At 37.3% G+C, this 11,177-nt stretch overlaps 1 long non-coding RNA gene across 2 annotated transcripts in view; it reads left to right on the forward strand.

Annotated features, from left to right (window-relative positions):
• LOC139130462 (uncharacterized) overlaps positions 1–6,970 on the forward strand; it is a 28,266-nt gene extending 21,296 nt beyond the window's left edge. For both annotated transcript variants that reach the window (XR_011551861.1, XR_011551862.1), the window contains one exon: positions 5,541–6,970. This is a non-coding gene — a long non-coding RNA (uncharacterized lncRNA). The remainder of the gene's footprint in view (positions 1–5,540) is intronic.
• The last annotated feature ends 4,207 nt before the right edge of the window (positions 6,971–11,177 follow it).

Genomic DNA, 11,177 nt, shown 5'->3' on the forward strand with positions numbered 1-11,177 from the left:
GTACGTCAATTGTTATGTGATACGATCCAATATGGCGCTAGGCAGCCATTTTATTACGATATTTTCATGTACAGAGCAATAACTCAGACATGTTTCAACGGATTTTATTCCAAGTTGGTACAAGGAGATTGACTAATGTCATACATATGCATGTCAATTTGTTATGTGATACGATCCAATATGGCTGCCTTGCGGCCATTTTATTACGATTTTTTCCTGTCGAGGGCCATAATACTCTAAGGCATATCTTAACCGATTTTATTCAAAGTTGGTACAAGGACATTAAACTATGTCATACATATGTATGTCAATTTGTTTCTTGATATGATCCAATATGGCTGCATGGCAGCCATTTTGTTACAATTTTTCGTATCCTTAGCCAAAACTTGGGCATGTCTCAATTAATGAAGAGGACTCTATCCTCTTAGGACATGTAATCAAAGTACCCATTAACAAGTGGGGACTGTGTCATCAACGATGACTTGTTTTGACTACGTCTGAAATGATGCAGACAAGTTTCTCAAACTTTTCAACAGCTTTATATGAAACAAAATTTAGAAGACGGTTGACTGCTACGTTCACCTTGTACTAGGATGTAGCACGGTCTGGCGCATACTGCGTCAATAAAAATCGAAATTGCAACGGACGATTCTATTGGCTACCTGAATTGTTGATTCCTATGTGGTGACCTTTATATACGCCAATGAAAACGTGCGTACTACACCTGTCGGCCGTCGTTAGCTCAATTCAAAATGGTCGATGAACAAATGAAGACGGAAGCGACCGCAAGGTCAAGATTCTCTGTACGATCTTCGGTTTCGAAATGGACCAAGAAACAAGAGAAGGATAATTATGTGGATTTAAAATGTTTTCGAAGGCAATGACCTGATTTTATTCTCACGAAAAAACTTCCCGATTACAATTTGAATTTTAGTAAGAGGAAGTGCGTTGCTATGCTTAAATGTTAAGGTATATAACCAGCTGGACGTATGATATATAGTGCTTTTCGGTCTATCGGCGCCAATAAGATTGTCGCCCAGAGTGGTTAAAATACGATCAGGCCTCTAAATTCACTTCAAAAGCGATCGTCAGGTTAAATCCAAATGTGAGCTTCTGAACGTACTAATTTTCATATCATATATCAAGGTTCTAACTTTGCATACCCATATAGTCAAATAACCTTAAGGGTCTGTTTCTATATGCGAAATATGGTAATGGTTGTCATTTTTTATCATTATTGTTATATAAATTATCTTTTACCTCCCCAATGGTATCAAAGTTCTTCATCTACAGATTTCCATACCAAACATCATGGTTCTTAATTTTAAGCAAAACATTATACACTTATGAAAAGTTTCTCATTTACTGTGCTTGAAATATCAGTGTTTCATCCAGGGTGGCATCAAAAAGGGGGATTTCCCCCTTTCACCAGAAAATTTTGGGGGGTTTCACCTGTTCATGTGTTCTTCTTGTACCTCAAAGGTGTGACTGGCACCATTTCATTGGGGGGGGGGGGAGTGGTCCCCCTTGACAAATTAATTGGGGGTGCCAACATTTCAACAGAGGGAGAATCCCCTATCCCCTGTCTAGATGTAACACTGTATAATATCATCTACAATATCAAATTTATATCATTAATAAAAGTGAATTATTATAGTTTACCTCCTAAAAGCATAGAGGTTCTTAGGTTCTAAGACTTCAGTTTTCTTTGTTCAAAATATCGTCAACGTTACCACATTTTATCATTTTTAATTATGAATTATCATATTTAGGCCTAATATCTCAGGAAAATGGCTTTTATGATATGAACACAAATTGCCCTGGAACACTGCTGACAATTCTCCTGAAAATACTAGAAATTCAAGTGACTGTAAGCTGTAAAAAGTGAATTTTAACTAATTTTTCAGGGTTTCCGGCCTTCGGTCGGGAGGGGGAATACCCCCCCCCCCCGACGATGATGACCGCTTTGTGGTTATGACAGCTGCAAGCCGCCTACTTTTTCATTCTGGCCCCCTACTTCAAAACTTAATGAAACCCCTGGTACTCCCTGTCTGACATTAAGATTTTACACATTTGAACTTTTGTTTATGGTGAAGGCTTTGATTAAAACGAACAAATGTCTTTAACTGACCTTGTATGATAATCTTAGATTGTCCCTGGAGCTATTACTGCATGCAACCTATAAAATGCAGGGATAGAAATACTTTTTAATTTCTTGTGGCAAAAGTTTGCCACCGGATATGAAATCTGGTGGCAATTATGAAAAATCTGGTGGCAGTTCAACACATTATGTGATCAGTACAATACAACATTTTGTCATTGCCACATACTCATTCTAATTTATAAATTCTTGAAATATGGTGAGTACACGTCACAAAAAGTCAACCCATACTGCATGCCTCGAAAAAATTTTCAAACTTACTAACCGTGGGACACGTGAATTTCATTTTTACTTGCCCGAGAGGAAAAAGTACTTGCCCTAAATTTCTAATAACTGTATCAGTAATTTGTAACAGAGAGCAAGAGTTTGGTCATATGAAGTGAATTCAAAGAGGAAAAAACAGATTCAAACAAGAACTACATCTTGTTAAAATGAAGGACTATTACCAAATCTGAAATGTCCCAGAAGAAATGTGAGAATACTTTAGTCTTTTCTGTAGATTTTGCCATTTAGAAAACATCTTTGAATTTGGATTTTTCCACAACCTAGTCCAAATTAAAATCTTTGCATAAGAGTAATAAGATTGTGTGATTTACAATGTGCATGGCTGCTGCTGCTCTTTATTATCAAGCTGAGATCACAAACAACTGCTCTGCTAGTGTTTATCTGCCAATGCATACGTACATGTACATCTGCAACTCTTTTACCTGTTTACATGTTTGCTCACTGAGCACAGCAGTCTTTCAAAGTTTATTGATAAATGTATTCGTCAAGAGAGCAGATTCAAGTTTCGTTTTGTTACTCTTCAGTGCAGATTTGTTTTCTGTAAGTGAGAGCCGATCCCTAAAAACCAAGGTCACGTAATTTGAAACTGTCTGCATCTCACGCACTACGTAGCTGCAATATGTGGCCTCCTTGGTCGACTGAGCCTGTTTCGACTACGATGTAAACTTGTACTTTTTCATCTGGGTGTTGATTTACGTTGAACACTAAGCATTGCCGAGATCTATGGCTTTGAATAAGTTTACATCCATTTACAAAGCACATGGTGCAATTACACTATCGCGTGAAGCCGATCGACTGTCATACAACTCATACGCTTGCACAAAGAGAATGGCAACCACTGTCAAGAGCATACCACTTTACGGCACACATACAAAACAGTGAGTTCACTCCGTGTCGTCGGAGAGAACATGTCGCAAAACTCTATTTTTACGACTTTTTGTGTTTTACAACAGCAAGAACGATTATTTTGCGATGTCGGGCGGATTTTCAAGGGTTTTCAGAAAACACTTCTGAGAGTTGAAGGACTTACAATGATTGTAGACGTGTACAGACCTAATGAAATACGTTTTCAAGCTTGAATTGTCCAGAGCTTAGTTAATTCAACCGCTGGTGGACTTGCCCGTCGGACGGGAAGCATATTATTGATTTTAATTGCCCGACCGCAAAATTCGCTAGCAACGCTTAACGGGCGTCGGGCGATAGGAATTTTTGAGCCTGTACTGGCTAATGAATTGCAAGTATTTATTATTATTTAAATCACGCATGCTGCAGTTTGGCTTTGTTTTCAAAATGTCACAACATGCTTTTATCTTGTGCCCTATGACTGCATTATGCGGCTATCACAGAGAACAACAACATGTCAAGTGTACAAAAGCTGCTGTCATCGATATGGAGATTAGCCAATCACAAGTTTGGATTCACGCTATGTTTTCATTCATGCCAAAATGTCGCAATTAGTTTGGTTTTTTTTTGCTAATGAGTTTTTTTCCGCCGTCCGACAACGCGTGTTCCTTCAGTGTTCCTTCATTCAAGCCGTAGGATCGATGACATGATGACCCAAAATTTAGTGGCAGAAAAATACCACCAGAAAAAAATTTTGGTGGCAGATTGACAGTTTTTGGTGGCAAATGCCACCATTGCCACCGATTATTTCGAACACTGAAATGTTCTCGAGCCATCTAATGCAGCATGTTCAAAGATACATGTACCGGTACTTCGTGATATGTGACAACTGTAAACCTTGAATTTTGGATTCTGCAATGAACATGAAATTCACAAAATTTTCCCAACACATTGATATAAGAACTTACAACCATTATTGGCTTGAACCGCCAAACAATTAATCTTAAGGTGGTTGGAAAGGCTAGAGCGTCAGTTATAAATTTCAACAAAACTATTAAAATATAAAAGTAGTCCACATTCTCTGTGGAATAAAAAAACTAGACATTTGGGCACAATGGCATTGCAGAGTTATAGCCTGTTAAAACTCTGAAAAACTGACCAAATAAGAAGAAGTTGGGGAGTCCTTAGTGTATTAACTATGGTAGAGGTCCCCTAGCTTTTAATAAAATGTTTGAAAGGGAAAGTCATTATTTGCTGTTTTTCAGGAAAGTTTGACAAGGTGTGCTGGCATTCAGAGTGAGTGACTCCTATTGTAAATGCATTTTTAGATTCTTTGAGTGTCATAGAGGTGTCAAAAGTGAGATTAACCAAAAAAAACTGCTCTATGACTTCAAAAGAGGGGTGCAAATATGGCTTGTTTTCAACATTTTTGACAGAATAACGGTTTTCCTACATAATTGTATACCAATTTAATCCAACTTTGAAATGAGATATGGACATGGAATTTTTACAGCCTATGAACAAGGTTACAGATAAGATTTGTACGGCACAATTTTCCTGTATTTGAAGTACTTTTTTGAAAAATAACATTTTGAAATTTGAAAGAATTTTTAATAATTTTTTGATATATAAACCCATGTAAAATCATAAAAACAAATTTTATTTACAAATCCTGCCGTACAAATCTTACAATAAATAGTGTCAACATATTTATAACTAATTTGGTAATATTAATACTATCCAATTATTATGAAATTCAAATATGTAAAAAAAATATGAAAAATTGAATTTTTATATTTCTGGTGTCATATTTCAAAATAATGGCTGCAAATATACAATTTTTATATTCTTTGGAGAAAATATTAACTAAGGGAGTTATCCTGAAAATTTGAACTAAATATCTTGATTCTAACACTTGAAACTTGACATTAACTCTGAGAAAAGAATTGGTGCAAAAATAGCCTTTCCAACCACCTTAACATTGTTTGAACTGCCCTCACTCTTCAGTTTACACTGTCTGGGGGGTCTAATAAAAGTCAAGACAATTGCATGTAGCATCAACTAACTTATTTTCTGTTGATTGTTTTGACAACAAACGTCTAGAAAAGCTGATGGTGTCAGTTACAAAAGAGTTCTTGTTTGACTTTTAATAGACCCCTAGACAGTCAAAACTGTTCAAACAACTTACAGACCAATTGTTTGGCAGTCCAAAGCCAATAACGATTGTATTCCATTTATTATTGTTTTTCAGAATATTCAAAGACACCTGTTGCACAGAGGTCTTTTCAGCAGGCTCAACCATCAAGAGAAGAAATGTACAGAAAACATGAGTGAGACAGCAACCTTTGTTAAATAGCGACATCTCTTTTCCAAGATTGAGACAAGACTTTAACACAGAAAGAACATGAACAATGTCAATGGGGAATAATGGAAAAGAGATGCCACTAATTTGTGAAGAATGTGGTAAGAGTTTTTACGAAGAATGAAGACATGAAACACCATACACTGATTCATATTGATGAACAGCAGTTTACATTCAAACTATGCAATGAACGCTTCAACTGCAATAACTCCATAAAAGCCACGTCAAGACACATACCAGTGAAAAGCCATTTGTCTGCAAAGTGTGTGGAAAGGTTTTTGCAAGGAGTGGAAATCTAAAAGTTCACATGAGGACACACACAAATGAAAAGCCATTTGTCTGCAAAGTGTGTGGAAAGGGTTTTGCAAGGAGTGGAAATCTAAAAGTTCACATGAGGACACACACAAATGAAAAGCCATTTGTCTGCAAAGTGTGTGGAAAGGGTTTTGCAAGGAGTGGAAATCTAAAAGTTCACATGAGGACACACACAAATGAAAAGCCATTTGTCTGCAAAGTGTGTGGAAAGGGTTTTGCAAGGAGTGGAAATCTAAAAGTTCACATGAGGACACACACAAATGAAAGCCATTTGTCTGCAAAGTGTGTGGAAAGGGTTTTGCAAGGAGTGGAAATCTCAAAGTTCACATGAGGACACACGCAAATGAAAAGCAATTTGTCTGCAAAGTGTGTGGAAAGGTTTTTGCACAGAGTGTACATCTAAAAGATCACATGAGGACTAACATAAATGATAAGCCATTTGTCTGCAAAGTGTGTGGAAGGGTTTTGCAAGGAATGCAGATTTAAAAGATCTCATGAAGACACACACAAAGGAAAAGCCATTTGTCTGCAAAGTGTGTGGAAAGGGTTTTGCCCAGAGTGTACATCTAAAAGTTCACATGAGGACACACACAAATGAAAAGCCATTTGTCTGCAAAGTGTGTGGAAGGGATTTGCACAGAGTGTACATCTAAAAGATCACATTAGGATACACACAAATGATAAGCCATTTGTATGCAAGGTGTGTGGAAAGGTTTTGCAAGGAATACACATCTCAAAGATCACATGAAGACACACACAAAGGAAAAGCCATTTTGTCTGCAAAGTGTGTGGAAAGGGTTTTGCACAGAGTGTACATCTAAAAGTTCACATGAGGACACACACAAATGATAAGCCATTTGTCTGCAAAGTGTGTGGAAAGGGTTTTGCAAGGAATGCAGATCTAAAAGTTCACATGAGGACACACACAAATGAAAAGCCATTTGTCTGCAAAGTGTGTGGAAAGGGTTTTGCAAGGAATGCAGATCTAAAAGTTCACATGAGGACACACACAATGAAAAGCCATTTGTCTGCAAAGTGTGTGGAAGGGTTTTGCAAGGAATGCAGATCTAAAAGTTCACATCAGGACACACACAAATGAAAAGCCATTTGTCTGCAAAGTGTGTGGAAAGGGTTTTGCAAGGAGTGGAAATCTCAAAGTTCACATGAGGACACACGCAAATGAAAAGCCATTTGTCTGCAAAGTGTGTGGAAAGGTTTTTGCACAGAGTGTACATCTAAAAGATCACATGAGGACTAACATAAATGATAAGCCATTTGTCTGCAAAGTGTGTGGAAAGGGTTTTGCAAGGAATGCAGATTTAAAAGATCTCATGAAGACACACACAAAGGAAAAGCCATTTGTCTGCAAAGTGTGTGGAAAGGGTTTTGCCCAGAGTGTACATCTAAAAGTTCACATGAGGACACACACAAATGAAAAGCCATTTGTCTGCAAAGTGTGTGGAAAGGGATTTGCACAGAGTGTACATCTAAAAGATCACATTAGGATACACACAAATGATAGCCATTTGTATGCAAGGTGTGTGGAAAGGGTTTTGCAAGGAATACACATCTCAAAGATCACATGAAGACACACACAAAGGAAAGCCATTTGTCTGCAAAGTGTGTGGAAAGGGTTTTGCACAGAGTGTACATCTAAAAGTTCACATGAGGACACACACAAATGATAAGCCATTTGTCTGCAAAGTGTGTGGAAAGGGTTTTGCAAGGAATGCAGATCTAAAAGTTCACATGAGGACACACACAAATGAAAAGCCATTTGTCTGCAAAGTGTGTGGTAAGGGTTTTGCAAGGAGTGCAGATCTAAAAGTTCACATGAGGACACACACAAATGAAAAGCCATTTGTCTGCAAAGTGTGTGGAAAGGGTTTTGCAAGGAATGCAGATCTAAAAGTTCACATCAGGACACACACAAATGAAAAGCCATTTGTCTGCAAAGTGTGTGGTAAGGGTTTTACAAGGAGTGGACATCTTAAAGTTCACATGAGGACACACACAAATGAAAAGCCATTTGTCTGCAAAGTGTGTGGAAAGGGTTTTGCAAGGAATACACATCTCAAAGATCACATGAAGACACACACAAATGAAAAGCCATTTGTCTGCAAAGTGTGTGGAAAGGGTTGTGCAAGGAATGCAGATCTAACAGTTCACATGAGGACACACACAAATGAAAAGCCATTTGTCTGCAAAGTGTGTGGAAAGGGTTTTGCAAGGAATGCAGGTCTAAAAGTTCACATGAGGACACACACAAATGAAAAGCCATTTGTCTGCAAAGTATGTGGAAAGGGTTTTGCAAGTAGTGGAAATCTCAAAGTTCACATGAGGACACACACAAATGATAAGCCATTTGTCTGCAAAGTGTGTGGAAAGGGTTTTGCAAGGAGTGGAAATCTAAAAGTTCACATGAGGACACACACAAATGAAAAGCCATTTGTCTGCAAAGTGTGTGGAAAGGGTTTTGCAAGGAATACACATCTCAAAGATCACATGAAGACACACACAAATGAAAAGCCATTTGTCTGCAAAGTGTGTGGAAAGGGTTGTGCAAGGAATGCAGATCTAACAGTTCACATGAGGACACACACAAATGAAAAGCCATTTGTCTGCAAAATGTGTGGAAAGGGTTTTGCAAGGAATGCAGATCTAAAAGTTCACATGAGGACACACACAAATGAAAAGCCATTTGTCTGCAAAGTGTGTGGAAAGGGTTTTGCAAGCAGTGGAAATCTAAAAGTTCACATGAGGACACACACAAATGAAAAGCCATTTGTCTGCAAAGTGTGTGGTAAGGGTTTTGCAAGGAGTGGACATCTAAAAGTTCACATGAGGACACACACAAATGAAAAGCCATTTGTCTGCAAAGTGTGTGGAAAGGGTTTTGCAAGGAGTGGAAATCTAAAAGTTCACATGAGGACACACACAAATGAAAAGCCATTTGTCTGTAAAGTGTGTGGAAAGGGTTTTGCACGGAGTGGACATCTAAAATGTCACATGAGGACACATACAAATGAAAAGCCATTTGTCTGCAAAGTGTGTGGTAAGGGTTTTGCAATGAGTGGAAATCTAAAAGTTCACATGAGGACACACACAAATGAAAAGCCATTTGTCTGCAAAATGTGTGGAAAGGGTTTTGCACAGAGTGGAGCTCTCAAATATCACATCTGGACACATCCAATGAAAAGCGATTTGTCTGCAAAGTGTGTGGTAAGGATTTTAAAAGAAGTGGAAATCTAAAAGCTCACATGAGTACACTCACAAATGAAAGGCCATTTGTCTGCAAATTATGTGGTAAAGGTTTGCACTTAACAGATATCTGAAAGAACACACGAGGACTCATACAAACGAAGAGCCATTCATCTGCAAAGTGTGTGGTAAGGGTTTCAAATGGAGTGGAGATCTAAAACATCACATTGTTACACATACAAATGAAAAACCATTTGTATACTAAGTGTGTGGAAAGGGTTTTGCATTGAGAAGAAATGAGGACACATAACAAATGAAAAGCCTCTTGTCTGACAATGATACGGTATGGGTTTTACAAGGAGTGGACATTTGAAATGTCACATCAGGACCCCTACAAATAAAAAACTATTCATCTGCAAAGGATTTTTTATTGGTTTTGCAAGGGAGTAGACATCTAAGAGTTCACATTATGACACATACAAGTGAAAAGCCATTTTGTGTGCAAAGTGTGTGGTAAGGGTTTTACTCTGAGTAGGTCTAAAAGTTCACATCAGGACACACACAAATGAGAGGCTTATCGTCTGCAAAGTGTGCCGCAAAAGTTTTTTATGTATTTCAAATCTCATATTTAGTGAACCTCTACTATATGTTGATCATACCTAGTGTCGGTAGTAGTATTTTGTATTAGATTTTTAAAATTTGTGCATTTTCTCACTGCAATAGTTCTTTATCCTCTTACATTCAAAGCAACTTAGAACCTACTGAAATCTTGAGATGTTAAGGAATTCATATAAGGAGATAATTGGTGCATATTATCTGTTGATAAGTTGATTTGTAATATTCAGATGTTAATTTTTTAATAGCAATCTTCAATTTTGATTTGGTCAGAAATATTTTCAGATTTTCCATCTTTAGTAAAAATTGTTGTGTCGCGATCAAGTTCAAAGTCTTTTCAGGTCTGTACTGATGTTCTTCTGCACCTTTTCTTCAAATTATAGTAAAATCAGTAGATACTATATTTTTTATTATATCTCTTGTTGAAAAGGCTGTTATATGCCTTAATTGTTGTAATTCTTCAAAATTTGTTATGTAGATTCCATCAAAGAGATTCAATGATTTTTTTTTCACATTTACATATCACATAAGCATTTTTGAACATTTCATTTTTAGCTCATATTTGGTATATGTGTATATACCAAAAAGAGCTTATATGGTGAATCAGTTGCACATGTATGTATTTATGTATGTATGTATGTTTGTATGTATGTATGTATCTATGTATGTATGTATATATATGTATGTATAGGTGCGTGTGTGTGTGTGTGTGTATGTGTGTGTGTGGGCGTGCATGCGTGCGTGCAGATGTATGTCCGTCCACTTCAAAAACTCCCAAACTGCCACACCAACCATCTTAATATTTGGTTTACAGGTAGACCAAGGGGTTGAGATGTGAATTTGTTTTTAATAAACATGTCAGTGTCAAAAATATGCAAAAATGAGTTAAGAAAAAGGGAAAATCCTGCAAATATGTGGGAATGGTGGTATATCTAAACAGCCAAAACATCTAAGGGAGAGGTTCTATGAGGCATGACCTCATTTGTATGCAGTGTATCTTCGATGTGTGGGAGTGATGGCAGTAACTGAAACAGCCTACACAATAAGTCGTTTCCTGTCATTATCCATGAACTGTTATATATTGGCAGACCTGCTCAAACTTACAGGAACTGTGTTGAAACATTCCTCTGCTATGCATGTTCCTAAAGTTGCCCTCCAGTACGTAAAGTTTCAGACTTTATTTACTTTTGTCATTCTTTTTTTTCTGGTTTAAATATTTCTTGAATGGACCAATTCAAACCAAATGTGAGCACACTGTCGAGTATTTTTTTCACTTTAATATGGTGATGATTTTAACTTCATAAACTTTGAGTACATGACTTTTGTGATGGGAGACCAATGCGACATTGTAATGTATGTATTGTGGCATATGGTGTACAGAACTCGAGGTTCATG

Source organism: Ptychodera flava, chromosome 4 (genome assembly GCF_041260155.1).
Source record: "Ptychodera flava strain L36383 chromosome 4, AS_Pfla_20210202, whole genome shotgun sequence".
NCBI classification, from domain to species: domain Eukaryota; kingdom Metazoa; phylum Hemichordata; class Enteropneusta; family Ptychoderidae; genus Ptychodera; species Ptychodera flava.